This window comes from Gossypium hirsutum, chromosome D12 (assembly GCF_007990345.1).
Source record: "Gossypium hirsutum isolate 1008001.06 chromosome D12, Gossypium_hirsutum_v2.1, whole genome shotgun sequence".
In the NCBI taxonomy this organism is placed as follows: domain Eukaryota; kingdom Viridiplantae; phylum Streptophyta; class Magnoliopsida; order Malvales; family Malvaceae; genus Gossypium; species Gossypium hirsutum.
Genome location: NC_053448.1, coordinates 52,378,034 through 52,396,105, shown reverse-complemented (window position 1 = coordinate 52,396,105; position 18,072 = coordinate 52,378,034). Strand labels below are relative to the sequence as shown.

At 30.4% G+C, this 18,072-nt stretch overlaps 1 long non-coding RNA gene across 1 annotated transcript; it reads left to right on the top strand.

Annotated features, from left to right (window-relative positions):
* Positions 1 to 9,920: 9,920 nt before the first annotated feature.
* On the top strand, positions 9,921 to 10,810 carry LOC121224219 (uncharacterized). Its single transcript, XR_005921828.1, has 2 exons — positions 9,921 to 10,193; positions 10,481 to 10,810. It is a non-coding gene; the product is annotated as an uncharacterized lncRNA (long non-coding RNA).
* The last annotated feature ends 7,262 nt before the right edge of the window (positions 10,811 to 18,072 follow it).

Sequence of the window (18,072 nt, the reverse complement as noted above, 5' to 3'; positions counted from 1 at the left end):
CCTTTTTATACTTTTCCCTTCTCTTTATTTCTTTTTTATTCTCATGTTATCCCCTTCTTTTTATTACATTAAGAATTAAATGTTTTGGTCTTTTTTTTTGCTAAGTCACATACATTATCTGTATTTTTAAAAAATAATGAGATAAGGATAAAGGAGTATTCCTTTTCAACTTTTTAATGGCATTTTGATAAATTTTTTCATATTAATGATACATAATTTTGATAATTTTTTTTTAAATTAACCAAGAATCTCGAATCTTAAACCAAAATCCTGAATATCAAACCCTAAGCCAATTACTCTAAATTCTAAATTCTAAACGTGACATCTTGATTCAGGATTTAAAATTTAGAATTTAAAGTTTACAAAATATTAAAAATATATATAAAATGAAATGACGTCTCGTAAATTTAAGTAAGAAAACCAGGGCGTTGCAATAAATTGTTTTTGTATAAAAAAAAGTCTGTTAACTGTACAATTATTATTTCAACTTTTGCTATGTATGCACTGTTTCGGTTTGGTCCATGATTTTGAAAAATGGCTTTGGCATTTGCCAACAATTACATACATCCGATTATATCCTTGTATAGATATTACAATATAAAATTTTAAAATATACATATATTAAATATTTCCCGTTAATTGTATTAATCATGAATAAAATCGTATTGTGTTTATCATGTTGGTGTTATATGACAATGGGATAATGATCAGTGAATAAAGTAAATTCGAGTAAATTAATGTTTTACTGGTTTTCTCCTCGATATATTTTATTTTATTAGATTAATTTTAGTATAAAATGAAGGAAAATATATGTATATAGCAGCAATATAATAAAGAAATTAGTCATAACTCATATGCATGTCAATGCAATTTAAAACTTTTTCTTAAATTCATTTAATTTAATATAACTATTTATAGATCCGTTGATGCAATGGGATTCCCAAGTTGTATATAATTATATTCATTTTTATAATATACATAACTGTTTATTATTTCGGATTTAATGAAAAAATATTAAAGAAGAGATCAATGTGGTATAATGAAAATCGACCTATTTAAAGAGATCAAGAGCCGCAATGTAGAAATGATCATATAATCATATTCAAAGGTACTGATCAAGTCGGGATGACCTACCAAAATGCTATTTCAACTATGTGTCTACTACTGACACATGTTCGAGTGATGGGATATCATTGAAATTTGAAGCCATAATAATAAATTTACACTCAGTTTCTTAATAATTAAAAAAATAAAATATATCGTAAATTTATGTATTTTTTTTAAATTTTGGAATTTAGTTTGTTTTTTATTTTTAGAAATTCGATTCATCTACCTTTTAAATTTTAAAATACAAAATTCAATTATTTTTAATTTTTAAATAAAAAAATACTCACCTAATAATTATGTAACTAAAAAAATAACGTTATAATAAACTTAAATTTAATAAAATAATTTTATAAAAAATAAAGATACTGAAATTTTAAAAATAAAAATACGATGACTAAATACGTAGTTTAGGCAGAGTTGTGGGAGTGATGGCATAGCTTAAGCTATGAATTTAGGATAATTGGTGGCGGCATGTTAAACGCATTACACATGCACCCCAGATGGAAAGTGGTGTTTGAAAAGGCAGAGGTTGGCCTTCCTACAGCCTACAGTTGGAAACGGCTGCTAATATCTTGTCGGTTGACGGATTAAAAAAAAGTATTATTTTAAATTCATCTGTAATTCTTTGGAATAATTAATTAAAAAACAATTAAAACACAAGAAAGGAAAATAAATAAACGGATATTTCAGTAACTAAATATTAGTTTACTTAATAACATTCTAATAGATGAGTTATATCTCTAAAGAGATCAAATGTAAGTTTATTTTCAAGAAAATCTCATTTATAATTGTTATATTTTCTCTTTTATTACTATGCTTCTATTTCTTTTAATTAATTTATTTATCATTTAAATTTTTAAAATTGATGATTTTTATTTTAAATGTAAATATTTAACGTATTCATGTGAAAGTTAATATATAATTGAATTATATATAAGTTTAAAAATATTCAAAACTTACTTAAATTAGATTTCATTTAATATCAATTAAAAATAATAAAATACATCATTAATATAATTAATTTTTCATTTCACATTTACTTAATAAATCAATCTTAAAAATTCTGTGATTTTTATCAAGTTTGGTAAATAAATATTTCTTATTTTATTATTTTTTAAACAATACAACACGGATAGATTAAGAATTGCATAATCAAATAATTACAGTCCAGATAGGCTAAGAACTAGAACAGTCCAAACTAAAACTTATATATGGCAGGACTCGTAGACCCACTATATAGTTACACATTATGGCCTCTGCCTTTGCCAATTGTATATGTTGTCAATCCCTATACTTATAGAGAATTTGATATTTAGTCTTTGTACTTAAAAAGTTAAAAATTAAGCCCTGTAACTTTTTAAAAAAAAATATCAATCCAATCATATTTCATCAAAGTTTGTTAGTTTGGCATGTTGATTATAGGCTACCCTCATTTGACGTGGCATATAATTGATTGAAAATAAACAAGTTTGGATGACCAATTTCAACTAAAACTACCAACAATGATAATAATTGGCCTAGGATTTTTAAAATGGAAAGTAGTATTTAAAGTAAAAGGACCAAATCTCAAATTTTTTAAAAAGTAGAGGGATGAAAAGCATATTTTAACCTTTTAAAAATATAAAGAGAGTAGAAACGGCGTTTGCATGCAGATAAAGACAGAGAAGACGAAATTTGGGTACGAAGGAGTCAGCCCGCGTCTGCATATCTATTCATTAAAACCAACAATTTCATTTTTCGAAAAAAAAAAAAGAAGAGTTTTTTTCCTAGTTTCAACGTTTTTGTCAAATTCAAACACTGCCTACTTGCTTGAATAATAGTTATATTAAAATCCCTAGAAAAAAAAAAAGAGAGAGAGAGAGCATTGGCCTTTTAGATTATATATTTATATGTTTCCATAAATAGACAGAAAATTTAAAATTTAATAGATTTGCGATAACATTATTTTACCAACAAATTTTGTTAGAGGTTGATAGAAATGTCTATTACAATTATTAAGTAGGAATTACAGAAGAACAAAACAAACAACAACAGATGAAGTATAAAATCAAGTGAGGGTGGACTAAGCAAAAACTTGGTTTTTTTTATGTACTTATATTTATTTTACGGTCTATGTTTGAGGTTTGTGGTTGTTCTTTCTAATAATATCATTTTCAATGTTCGAACTTGAATCGTTCATTTAAAAGTGTGACTTACTATTGCATCCGATCCGGTTTTATTGTAGTGTATATATATATATTTAAACGTGAAGGATGATGTATTAATTTGAATACAATTGGGTACGGATGCATGTATGGAAAAGGTCATATAATATATATAATATTACCCATAAATAATCCACATGCATAATTAAAGTAGTACATAAATGGAAGAAGCCCTTGAGTTAGTTTAAAGTTTAAACTATCCTAGCTATTAGGTCAACGCTTTGTTCTTTATTCTTGCTTGGGATGGTTTATAAGCATTACGTTATTCTAATAGATAGGTTTTATTTTTCTAAGCATCAAATTGGTTAGATTAATATAATCTATTTATTATATAAAACCAACTCCCTACAAAGTTAATATCATTTTAGTTTCTATATTATATTACATTTGTTGAGCGATTTTCTGTGTCTCATTAAAGGGAACATTCGGATATTTATGCATGGTAAATAATCTCTAAAAATTTTATAATTTAGTTTCGGCCCCTACATATTACTCTTATTGACTAAAAATTACATTCTATTAATTTGTTTTTAATAATTGCAGTAATAGGAAATAATTAAAATTAATCAATCAAGTTAATTAATTTTATATCTTATGAATTCAAAATGCAGTTTTACTTTATAAAAAGTTACTTTCCATCAGTAAGCTTTTTCGTAAAAATATAATCTAAACATAAAGAGGCGTCAAAGTGACCAAAAACCAAATATTTTAATAATTGATGTTGAATTTTGTTTACAGTTACAAACATGACAAGGAAAAGTAAACTCACAAATTATTGAACATGTATAGCTGTATTCCATTTGAAGTGGGAAAGATAGAGAAGATTTCAAAGGGTAGATAATAATACCAAGTCAACTTAATTTCTCTCTAATTTTCTTAATTTTCCTAACAATTTGTGGGCTACCAACAAATGCGACTTTTCCTTAATATATAAAATAATAAAATGGTTGTTTAAATATATGACTTAGTTTAATTAGCTTCAACTTGAATTTTTTTTTTGTGACTTACATTCAGGGGTGAAGGGAACAGGCTTCCTAGGGCTCCTTCAATTTCTTAAATCTATATGTATTTACTGAATTTATAGGAACAGTAGTTCTCAAAAGTAATGGTTAGATCGTTAATTCACCAATATAAATTTTCTGGTGGAGTTTGAAGCTTTACAAACCATTCGGATAGGGGCAAAGCTAGGAGTTAATAAAATTTTGGGTGGCTAAACAAACCAATTTTGTATTTAAATGTTTTAGATTAAATCATTACTTATTCAAATGGGTCAAAACGTAATCTTTTATTTATTTAAGTAAAGGTGGAAAACAAGTAAATTGAATGTTTTTATTTTTGAAGGGTCTAAAAAACAATTCTCCCATTTGGTCATAAAGGAGAAAAGTTCAAAAATGAGCAGCAGTAACGTTATCCAACACTGAGCCAATAAGCAACCCAATTGGCCAATTTAGAAATATAACGAAAAGGGACTAAATCAAGACCAACACAAAACTCACGGACCTCCTCAAACATTTTGCCATGCAAAGACAAATCCAGAGTCCGGCTTTTAAGCCCAAAATGTTATGATTCAAGTTGTTGGTTTTTTCTTTTTTCTATTTACATTTTAAGATAAATAATTAACTACATTCGAAATTACAAATTTTAAATTATGTCTTAATATATTTTCAAATTTTCATAAAACATATTTTAAAATAATATAAGAAATTTAATAGTGATGGTGTGGAGCACAACTTATAATTATGAAATAAGGTTTTTAAAAAATAATTATGTTAATGAAGTAGTTTTCTTAAATATATTTAATGTACAATCGATATATAAATCTCATGCACCATTTATGAGTGTAAAAAATCTATACCTAAGCTCCAATCACTTTCCTCTATCAAGGGGGTTTTTTTTCACATCAAAATTCGATTTAAATAATAAAAAATATTTTTATTATCTAATTTAATATACGAACAATTTGATGGGGGTGCCGACTTGGGTTAAATCTGAGCCTTGGCTTGAAAATGTACATACAAATTTAACTTTGACTAAATCAATTAAAGTAAAAACTATTGACCTATCCAGTTCAATGAATATATTAAAATATTTAAATTTTGTGGTTTTGATCTTCTAAATCAACACATAAATATTTTAGAGAACGTGACTCTTTTTTTCCTAAAGATAGGATGTTATAAAAGTTAAAATGTGTAATTTGGGAACTATAACCCTAATATATATTTTTTACACACATTAAGTTTAATTTCTAATCAACTCATCATCAATCAGAAATTAATTACTAAAATAACTACACATATTTGACCCATAATTTACTTAATAACTGAATATCAATAAACTTTAATCAAATTAGATCACTTTTAATTTAAGTTAACATTTATAATTGTAAATAATAATATGTAATTATTATTATATATTTCGACAATATTTTTGAAAAATAGAAAACCATAAATCAAAACTAATAGAAGTCCAAGGTCAATGATGAGTAAGATTTTGCATATGGACGCAACCATTAAGTTATTATATATATTGCATTCATCTTAATTGTGTTTTATTTGTGTGGAAGTCAACTTTCTACTCATTAGATATTCGTTGGAAAGAAAAAAAAATCTATTTTTTAAGTGTGTAACATTTTTTGATATGTTTTTTTATTATTAATATTTTAATAATTTATTTATATAATTGTCCTTATTAATATTTATGGAATGATTGAATTTTTTACATAAAATAAATAATTAAAAAATTAATTTACGTTAAATTTAGCATGGATAATATATATAAATATAAATGAAATATTAAAGGATGATGGTTAAATTATTAAAATATTAATTATACAAAAGTTGTACAAGTAGATCCCTTTCATATATATTATTTTAAGTTTTTTTAGGATATAATACAATAAAATGGCTTATACAATGGGTGATGTAATTAAAAAAAAGTACCAGTTGAGTCTTAACTTAATTGATATTAGTAATGTTGTCAGTGCAAGAGGACGTGAGTTTGAGTATATTAAAGTGCATTATCTTCTTATTTAACGAATATAATAACAACTTATAATAAAATTAATATTAATATGTATGTGTATATATTATATTCATAATCGACCAAGTCAATCGTATGTAATTTGTATAAGTTGGAAATTTTGATTGAAACGATGTTACCTTTTGTCTATGCTTTATGTGCATATGTGAATTGTGAAGTTGAAATATATAGAATTGACAAAATATTAGACTTTCTTCCTAATTATGTTGTTATATATATTTATATAAATTTCAATATATTAATAATTTAATTTTGATTATTATAGAGACTTTGTGTGATTTTTTATTTCTTATTTTGTAAAAAAGGGTATTGATTTGACAATATATACAAGGATTCAGATTTTAAATTGCCGAAAGTTAAGGGTTTAAGAAATTTCAAAATCACGAAGAAACTATTAATGCCAACATTTACAGAACTTTGGTTTTCTCCCTCAATAATCGGAAATTAAGAGGAAAGAAAAGGATTTGGTACTTGGGATGAAAGATGGGTGACGGGTTTTGGTCAAAATGAAGAAAAGGTAAACAATGGTTTTTTTTTTTTTTGGTAATTTCGGCTTTATCTTCATCTTCAACCATGGCTTTAGAGCCTAGATCTTACTCTCAATTTTCTCACCAACCAAACAATATTTTGTATATAAAAAAAAATTAAGTTGTAAGAAAAATGTGAAAACTCAAATTCCAAACAAGCAGATGTTAAAAACTAAGCTTCAATATTGTACACTCGTGTTGCCACAACCACTGGTTGTCTGCTTCATTATGTGTTTGGTTTCTAAGGAAATATTGGATTTTACCCATGGAATCAGAAACAAATCGAGGGTTTTATCCATTGCTTCAAAAATTCAAATGATGAAAATTTTAACTAAGGACAAATAAATAACAACAAAAAGTATTTGTTACTTTTATTAGAGAGGGAATAATCGAACAAATATGAAATATTAGAGCAATTAAATATTCAATAGGATGCTTATTTTATGTTACTTTTATTAGCAATCACCTTATCGCATATTTTTTTGGACTAACGTATTATATACAATTATTCAATTATTTAATTTTGTTGCTTTGATAATTTTTTCTTTCTTTCAAGTAGTATTATTGATAATCTTTTATGATAATTAATATAGTTTTTTTTATGAATTTAAAATTATGTAGTTAAAAAATTAAATTATGCACTTCCAAATATGATATAAGAAATTACAAATCAACCACATTTTGTTAGTCATATATGTCTACAGAATTGTCGATTGAGTCTTAGCTCTACTGATATGGATTTTGTTGCCAATGCAGGAGGACATGAGTCTAAGTGGCTGAAGCACATTATCTTCTTATTTATGGATAGTTCTAAACATCGTGTTAAAAAAAACAAATATGATTAGGACGTATAATTAGGTTGTTGAAAGAAAATATGTGTTCAGAATTAAATTTCTTTAACAAAAACTATAATTATACTAAATTCTTTTTTTTTGGTGAAATACTTTCTTTTAATTATGCTGTGATGTTCAACGCAACAAAGTTGTGCGTTTTGTTTGACTTTCTTTAATTTTTTATTAAATTATATTTTGCATTTAAAATTTGATTTATTAGGATGTATTAGGTTTATATTGGTTTTGGGCTTGATAATATATTTTGGTATGTGTTGACACCATTTTTTTGATAAAAAACGGGTTTACTTAGATTTTGAAAAAGAAAACGAAAATAGGAGTCGCCACCAATCCTTTTTGATGAGATGTGATCAGGTCACCTCGTAAAGCGGTTGTTTTTAATAAACGATTTAAATTTTATTAAAACAGCGATTTTGGTCCACGAAATTCAAAAACACAGGTTTGGGAGTCGATTACGCACGATGAAGGGTTAGCACCCTCGATACGCCCAAAATTTGTACCTAGTTGATTAATTAATGTCTTTGAGTCGAAAATTAAAAGCTCGAAAAGAATTTAAAAATACGATCCTTCTTTATATTGCGTTATTTAAAAATGCTTTCATTAAATCAAAAATAGAAAATACCTCATTATCTCAAAGTAACAAGATGTCACACCCAGTAAGTTAGGACCCGACATCTCATATTTTGAGAGTAAGTTTGCATTTCACTTTTTATTTAAACTTCATTTATTTTAATTTTAAAAGGATATTCGGTTACTTAAAATCAACGAGAAAAATCGAAGGTCAGTAAGTTAGGGCACGACTTCTCAAATTTTCTAAATATAGAATATTGCCTTTATTTTTTGAAATTTAATGTGTTTGAAATTTAAAAGGATATTTTGCTATTTAGGTTTAACGAGAAAATCGAGGCCCAGTAAGTTAGGGTACAATTTCTCAAATTTCCAAAATGCAAAATATTGCCTTATTTAGCAAAATTCCATTTCGAATAATAGCGGGTAATCTATTTGAAGGTAAGCATTTGTTTTGTTTGGAATAAAATAAAGTAACCTAAGTTGGATAATTATGTTGGAGTTTGATTTACAATATGATGACATGAAATAACAATATAATAATAAACGTGGAATAATGATACATGGATAATTACGCAAATGTATGACAATAGTATGAAGAAAAGAGTAAACTAATTATGGTACACACAATGACAAAACACACTCAACATACATTATTTGAATACTAGTATTAAAAATTAAAGACGAATGAATTAAGTAGCATATAACAATTTCAAAATGAGTAGCATAAAACAAATCAGAACAAATAAAATGTAAAATAATTTTAAAAAAGATATAAGTGAGCTTTGAATAAATAGTATGGAAAAGAAATTTAAAAATCAATTATATACAAAATAAATTTTAAAAAAATATTATGTATGAAAAATTTTAAAATAAATAATATCTGTACACATAAAAGCTTAAAATAAGACAAATCTTAAAATAGATAATAAATAAAACAAAAAAAATAGATAGTAGTTGAAAAAGATACAAACTGAATTAAAATAACTAGCATATATAATATATTTTAAAATGAGACAAAATAATGTATAAAGTATTAAATCTATAAAAACATGAAATAAGTAAAAATAAAGAAGTTTGGAAACGATCAGTATAAAGAATTTCAAAATAAATGGCAAGAGAAACAATTTAAATTACATAATACATATAAATTTGAAATGGATAGTGCACACACTATTTGAAATAAATAAAATATATAAAAAACTTGAGATAAATACTACACAATCTAAAATAGTTTAAAATAAAATAATATATAAAAGAAAATCTTAAATAATAAAAGAAACAGTTAAAAAAATACAAAAATGGTGTTAAAAGGTTAAGGGTGCGATTGAAATCATAATAAAATAAAGGGGCATAATTAAAAGTTTAAAAGAAATGGAGCAAGGGATTGAAATGAAAAGCTCTGAGGACACAAGGGACTGACTGTGAGAATTTCCCATCCCTTATGCGCATCACCTTATGCAGGACTAGATTGGAACAAGCGAAAACTTATGTGGCCAAAATTAAGTAAATGGAAAAGTGCATCCAATGTGCCCCAGAATTGGAAGGACTAATCGCGCAAAATACCCATTAGGGTAATAATAAAAGCAAAAATTTTACTCCTGCCGTTTCATTCTTTTGCAAAGAACACACACAAAAAAAATAAAAATAAAACAAAAGGGAGACTCCTTTTCTCTGCTAGGGTTCCAAGGTTAGGAACCCCGCCGCCGTCACGCCTCCTCACTGCCCGGTGGCCGGAGCCATGCGAGGGCGCCTACTATCGGCGCATTGAAGCGCATTCAGAGGTCGAGGCTATGGAACGGGGAAACAAAGGGAAAGAGAAAAGCTTTGGCCCCTCCTTGAAACCTAGTCCGGCGACGGTGGAGGACCATCGACAACGGGCCTAAGGGCCGATTCAGGTAGCTTCTTTTCCTTTCTTTTTTTGCTATTGATTATTTTTAAGATTGATTTGCAGAAATAAAAAAATAAATACGCAAAAGATAAGAAAAAAATGAAGAGAAAGCAATTCAAATCAACCTTTTTAAATCTTGTTTTTCTATTTTTTGATTCCAATATCTGTGTGTTCGTAAAAAAAGTAGTAGAACCCATACAATCGTTTGATTCGGCCTTTTATAGCCGATTTAAAAAAGAAATTAAATTTCTTCTTTTGTCGTTTTGTTGTTTGGACTGTTGTTTGTTATTGCAGGAGGTCTGACACGCGTGAAGGGCCAGTGATAGGCGAACGGTGGCGGCGAGCATGCGAGGAGGTGCCTGACAGAGCACGCGGCGCGGGAGTGGCAGACGAGGAGGCATGCGGCGCAAAGAAAAGCCAAGGTTTTCTGCTGCTAAAATTTTAGTCCTGGGCTAGGTTTTTTTTATTTGGGTTTGGGCTTGAGTTTGTAAATGGACTGTTAATTTTGGGTTTATTATTTGGGTTATTTTGTTGGTATGGGCCCGGGCAGATTTTGGGCTTTACAGTATGAGTTTTGAGCTTAAGCATATTAATATATATTTATATATAGATAAAGTTAATAGATATTAGATTTTGTTATATTTACGATGTGAATAAAGAAAAAACGTAATATTTAAATTATATTTATAAAAAAATGTTATAGATAAAATATTGAAGTGATTATAAATACTTCTTAAACTTGGGTTCAAACATTGCAATTTTTTGTTGCTTTATATATTATATTAATAAGGTAAAATTATATTGATAGTCACCTAATTATTAGTAAATTTTTTTTATTATCTGTAGGGCCTAATTTTAGCTCGGGCCCACACAAACAAAAAAAATGACAAACAAATAAAAAGTCCAGTCACAGTCCATTGGCCCAATAAGGCCCAATTACAATAAAACCCAAATATCATTAGCCCAAATAACCTAAACCCTAACCCAATAAATAGTCCAATACACCCAACATTTTCAGCAAAAAAAACCTAGGCAGGACCTAACTACCGCTGCCGTCGTTGCCCCTTGCGCGTCGCGCCTCCACGTGTGCTGCCACGTCACCGTATGACCTTGTACCTGCAAAACGAACTAGGAGAGTCCAAAAGCAAAAAAACAATGTAAAAAAATAAAAATAAAAATAGAAAAATAAGTGGTATTTTTAGGCTATAAAAAGGGCTCTGATTTTATGTTTTTTTACTTACGAATGAATCAAAAGAAAACAGAGAAAAATCAATTCAAATACAGACCATTTTCAAAGGTAGTTGTGCCTTTTTTTGGCTTATTTATTTATTTACATCTTTTTTGGAAACAAAAAATGAGAAGCAAAAGATAAAAACTGTACCTTTTTTGCGAAAGAGATGCCGATTTTGAGGAAAATCGATGATTTTTGAGTCGGGAAGTCAAAAAGCCCAAAAAATGGGCATTTTCGATTTTTAGGCCACCGCGAGCGACGGTGCCGTTGCCGGCGGTCGACGGCCGATGCGGCGTTTCGGCGTCAGAGTTAGGTCGGATTCTGGAAAATATTTTAGAGGAGGAGAGTTTTTTTGTGAGTTTCTCTGTTTTTTTAAAAGAAGAGGAAGAATGAAATTTTTTTAAAAATTTTGAGTTTTATAGGCAAATGAAACGGCGTCGTTTAGGGCTAGTCTCTATAGCTCTAAAACGACGTCGTTTTGATCTTTATACCCCTCTGACCCGCGCGGTGACCCGACCCGGGGAAGGATCCGCGTGTTTTTTATTAATGGGTTATTTGCATTTTAAGTTCTTCCACACTTTCGATCTGTTTCAATTTAGTACTTTTCTCACTTTTTTTCTTTATTTTTTAAATTGGACTTCAAGTTTTTTTCGATTGACAATTTAGTCCCTGGCGCGCTAATCCTCTAGGGAAGTGACGTATGTCCAGGAATGGGACTTATTTCCCATTAGCCCTCCTTTCTTTGCGTGTGTTTCATTTTAATCCTATTTTGATTTTTAGCATTAAATTTGTTTACAAATCTTACCTTTAATTTTATTCTGATTATAATATAGTCCTTTAATTAATTTGTTTTATTGTTTGTCTATCAATCTGTCTAATATTTTTTAAGTGGATATTATTTTTATTTTTATATTATATTCATTATTATTTTTCATTTAAGCTTTATTTATTAATTTATTTAACTATTTGTTATCCTATTATTTTTAATGAACTCAAACTTAATATCAAATCTTTTTTTTCCATATTTTTTCTGTGTATACATATTATTTAGTTTAAATCATTATTTTATTTTAAATTTTTTTAATTTGTTTTCTTTTAAAATTTCTCTTATATATATTGCATTAAACTTTTAGGTTTTTTTATTTTTGTTCTGGTTTTTCTTGGTTTTCTTGTTTGGTTTTCTACGTCTTTTAAGGATGCCTCCATTCTGACAATTGAAAGGTGGGAGAGTTTTTCTGATTTTCAATTCCTGCAATCATGGAGACTGAATTAGCACAACTATCGCTTAATGAAGAAGAAGAAGAAATTTTGCAGATCCAGGCTGATCCAAGAACCCAAACAGAAGTGGGAGATTATCAGCTTGTGGGATGTTTCTTAACAGCAAGTATAATTAAGTTTTCGGCTAAGAAAAGTACTTTGGCAAATTTATGGCATCCCGTCTGTGGGGTGCAAATCCAAGATATGGGGGAAAGAAGGTACCTTTTTAAGTTTTTCCACAGCATGGATATGGAGAGAGTTTTGAAGGGTATTCCGTGGACTTTTAATAATCATTTATTAATTTTGTGCAAATTGAAAAGAGGTGAAGATCCACTAAAAATACCTTTAGTTTATGTCCCTTTTTGGGTACAAATCCATGACGTTCCAGTTGGTTTATTCTCTGAGAGTTTAGCGATGCTATTGGGTAACATTATTGGAGTTTTCTTAGAGTATGATGGTTCAAATCTGGGAAAGGAAAATCGTAATTACATGAGGGGTTAGGGTGCAGATTGATGTTAGGAAGCATTGAGAAGAAAGAAGTAGGTTATATGCAGTGGGGTATGTTCGTATGTCAAGTTCAAATATGAACGTTTATCATTGTTTTGTTTCTTCTGTGGTCTTTTGGGACATAATGACTCTTATTGTGAGGCAAAAATGATGAAAGGGACGGATATCATAGAGATGGGTTGAGATTTGTCTTTGCGAGCTCTATCTCGTAGAGCTCTATCAATGAATAGTATTTGGCTACGAGAAGAGGGTGAAGGTAATAGGGAAGGATGTTGGATGGAGAATAGGTCAGTGGAGCTCAGCTCAAGGAATGGGGATTCAAAAGGAAGTAAAAAGAAAACTATTGATTCAATACTGGGGTTTAGTTTAGGAGGGGAAGGATCATCGATAGATAAACAGAAAGATAAATTATGGTCCTATCAGACGCATGCGGCAATGGATCATGATCTGGAAGATGAAGCTTTAATGGGAGAGGAGAGGAAAAAGTGAAATAAGAGAGAGATAGAAGGTTCAAATTTTTTATCATCGGCGGCTACTAAGAGGTTAGCCGACCGGGCGCAATAAAAATCATAAGTTGGAACGTCTGTGGTTTGGGGAGACAACAGACGGTTATAAGACTTCGGTATTTACTGAAGATAAAATATCCCCAAATAGTCTTCTTCATGGAGACAAAACTTAGCAGAAAGCAGATGAAAATAGTTCGTAGGAGATGTGGTTACTTAAATGGTATAGAAGTTGATCCTGAAGGCACGAGGGGAGGATTGTGTTTAGCATGGAGAACTAATGTCAATATAATGCTTCGTAGCTTTTCTAAAAGACATATTGACGTGTTAGTTGAAGATAATGGAAAAGGAGTAAAATGGAGATTCACAGGATTTTATGGCTCCCCATACGTACAGGATAGGAATGGTTCATGGGAAGTTTTAAAGAGCTTAGCCACAGAAGTGGAAATTCCTTGGTTGGTTTGTGGAGATTTCAACGAAATTATGTACGGATTCGAAAAAAAAGGACTACCTAGAGATGAGAGAAGGATGGAATGTTTTCAAAAAACGCTTGAAGATTGTCAACTGTATGATGTGGGTTTTGAGGGCAGTTGGTTCACTTGGGAGAGAGGTAATTTACCGGAGACAAATATACGAGAACGACTTGACAGAGGAGTTGCTAACACAGATTGGATTGCGCTGTTTCTAGAGGTGAAAGTCCAATATCTTGTCCATTCGTTTTCAGATCATTGTCCTCTTCTTATCAATACTAGGGAAAATGCAGATAAAGTATGGAATAGCAATTTTAAATTTGAAGCTTGGCGGTTAATGGAGGAATCTTTCATTGATGTGGTTAAGGGTTTATGGGAGAAATCTTTAGGGGAATTGTTACAGAGGCTGGAGAATTTTAAAAAAGGATTGAAGGAGTGGGCTGGGAAAATTCAAATTAATAGAAAAAAACTAAACAATCCCTTTCAGAAAAACTTAGGGAGTTGGTTGAAGCTGAAAGGGATGATAAGATTTTAGCTGAGCTGATAGAGAATAAAATAAATTTGAATTTTGAGATCGAAAAAGACGAATGCTACTGGGAACAAAGAGACAGAATAAATTGGCTAAAATTTGGGGATAAAAACACAAAATTCTTTCATAGTCAAGCTTCACAACGAAAGAAAAAAAATTATTCACAAGTTGGTGAACGAAGAAGGGAGAGAGTTGAAGTTTTTGCAAGATATTGAAGGAGCTGCGCGATCTTATTTTCAGAATCTGTTTACGACTGGAAGAAATGGGGAATTATGATCATATATTATCAGGGATTGAGCGATGTATTCAAGTGGAAGACAACCAAAATCTTACAGCATCATATACAAGGGAGGAAATCACAGAAGCAGTTTTTGATATGGAACCAACGAAGGCACCAAGGGAGGATGGTTTTCTGGCAGTTTTTTTTATCAGAAGTGTTGACAGATTGTGGGAGAAGAATCATATCTTTTTGCTTCCGAATATTGAATGGAGATATGGAGGTTAGTCCAATAATTTCTACAAATATAGTTCTTATCCCTAAAGTCAATAGTCCATTAACAATGTCGCAATTTAGGCCGATTAGTCTTTGCAATGTATTTTATAAAATTATTGCGAATGTAATAGCTAGTAGGCTTCGAAATGTTATTGGAAAATGTATTGATGAGGCCCAAAGTGCTTTTATGCCTGGTCGGTTAATTTCAGATAATGTAATGCTAGCATATGAAGTACTGCATAAGTTAAAACAGAAGAGACTATGGAAAAAAGGATTTATGGCCGTTAAACTTGATATGAGTAAAGCTTATGATAGGATTGAATAGAGTTTTATAGAGGAGATTATGATAAGGATGGGGTTTGACCTTAACTGGGTGAAGGCCATTTGAAATGTGTTTCCACTGTTTCCTATTCAGTAATCATTAATGGGCATAGAGGGGTTAACTTTTCGCCAACCAGAGGTTTGAGACAAGGTGATCCACTAAGCCCGTTTTTATTCTTTTTATGTGGTGAGGGCTTATCGAGCTTATTGAGGCAGACAATGAAAAGAGGTACTTTAAAAGGAGTCAGGGTTAGTAAGAATGGCCCACAAGTTTCCCATCTTTTATTTGCCGATGATTGCATATTGTTTAAGAAAGCGACAAGCAGGGGTGCTAACAACTTCAAGTACATTTTAGATGAATACAAAACTCATTCGGGGCAGTGTGTAAACTTTGAAAAATCATCAGTATTTTTTAGCAAAAACACGCTGGAAGAGGATAGAAGACAGATTTTTAATTTGTTGGAGGTTCATAGGTCGAATGAACCAGAGCGGTACTTGGGGTTACCTAATATGGTGGGTCGAAGAAAGAATGAAGCTTTTCAAAGTCTGAAGAACCGTTTCAAAAAATGCATCGACAATTGGAGTATCAGGTTTTTATCACAAGGAGGTAAAGAAATTTATATAAAGGCCATCCTTCAGGCTATTCCAACCTATTCGATGGCATGTTTCTTATTACCTAGAGCTCTATGTGATGAGTTGGAGAGCATTGTTGCTAGGTTCTGGTGGCAGAAAGAAAAGGGTAAAAAGGGAATTTATTGGTGCACTTGGGAAAATCTTTGTTCTTTAAAAGAAAATGGTGGTATAGGTTTTCGAAATCTTGGTCAATTTAATATTATGTTATTAGCGAAGCTAGGTTGGCGTCTCATTAATTATCCAAATTCTTTATTAGCCAGAGTTTTAAAAGTAAAATATTTCCCGTATTCTAGTTTTTTAACTGCGGAGTTGGGAAATTTACCCTCTTTTACCTGGAAGAGTATCTGGGCAGTAAATGGTCTTCTCCAAAAAGGGATGTGCTGGAGAGTGGGCAGAGGGGATAGAATCTCTATATGGGAAGATAGCTGGATTCAAGGGATCGATAAAATTGATGCAAATAACAGAACAAACAGAGGTAAATTACAGTTAGTTTCGGACCTTATTGATTATTCAAGCAGGGAATGGAAAATGGATTTGATTAATAGTACATTTCAAGAGGAAATTGCTCGGAAAATTCTTCAGATCCCCCTTGCAGAGATTGAGCATGAGGATTTTCAAGTTTAGAAAGGAGAATTATCTGGTGAGTTTTCAGTCCGCAGCGCCTATAAACTATTACAAGATGCTAATCTGGATCCTAGTAACTATTTATTACAGACCGATATAAAAGAATTTTACAAGAAACTTTGGAACCTACAGATACCATCAAAAATTGCATTTACAATCTGGCGAATTTCTTGGGATTTTATCCCAAACTTTTCTAATCTCAGAAACAGGAGAGTTATTTCAAATGATAGATGTCCCCATTGCTGTTCTGGGGTAGAAGAAAGTCTCCACGTCTTCCAAGATTGTCCTATGACAACTGAAGTTTGGCAGTTGTTAAATCTCTCATGGATTATGAATAATATGAGTCAGCATATATGGGAGTGACTAACCTGGGTTTTCAAGAAAAGTAACAATGGCCAATGTCTACTCTTCTGTTATGCTTTATGGTTGATATCGTTCTCCAGAAATCAACTTATTCACGAAAGGAAAAACACAACAGGAAGGGCTTTAGTACTTAATATTCAAAGACACATGGCAGATCATGAAGGATTAAAAGCCTTAAAGAATAATGAGAGCATAAGCAGAAGCTATAGAATACAGGAGGTCATACCGAGAATCATGATCCACTTTGATGCAGCGATCGATGGCAAAACATTCAGATCAACGTCTGGTCTTGTAGGATGGGATCTGAGGGGAAATTTAATGGTGTTAAAGACGGTTATTCATAGAAATGTCCCTTCACCTTTCGCAGCAGAGGCATATGCATGTTTAGAAGGTACAAAGTTAGGGATTTCACTAAGAACCCATTCAATTAGACTTATGGGGGACTCAAAAACAATAATAAGACAATGTCAGGCGACTTCTACAGACAAGTCAGTGATCGGAGCCATTATCAGAGATATTCAGAACAAGAAATCCGATTTTCAAGAACTTATTTTTCAGTATATTCATGATCTGAGAACTCATATGCTCATAGATTAACAAAGAATGCGCTTGAGAAAGAAGAAACTATTTATCTGAGGGGAGAAGAACTGAAAAGCCATGCTTTTGCCTCGGTAGGAAATTGGCCAAGAAATCCAGATTGAAGAAATGATTTACAGAATAAGCAATCAAAGCAGATAGCAAAATGAAGTCTTAATATCTCGGGGAAAGCTATCGATGGAACGTTTGGAGCCTTGGAAATGACTATTCGACAGCCTTTTATGGTTTCCAACTGTTTTTGATTTGACTGGGATAGGTTTTAAATTAATTTCTTTGTTTCCATTTATTGTTTTCTGGTTTCCATTTAGTCAATAAGTAACTTGATAGTTATTAGGAGGTTTTCAATTTTGTTTAGTTT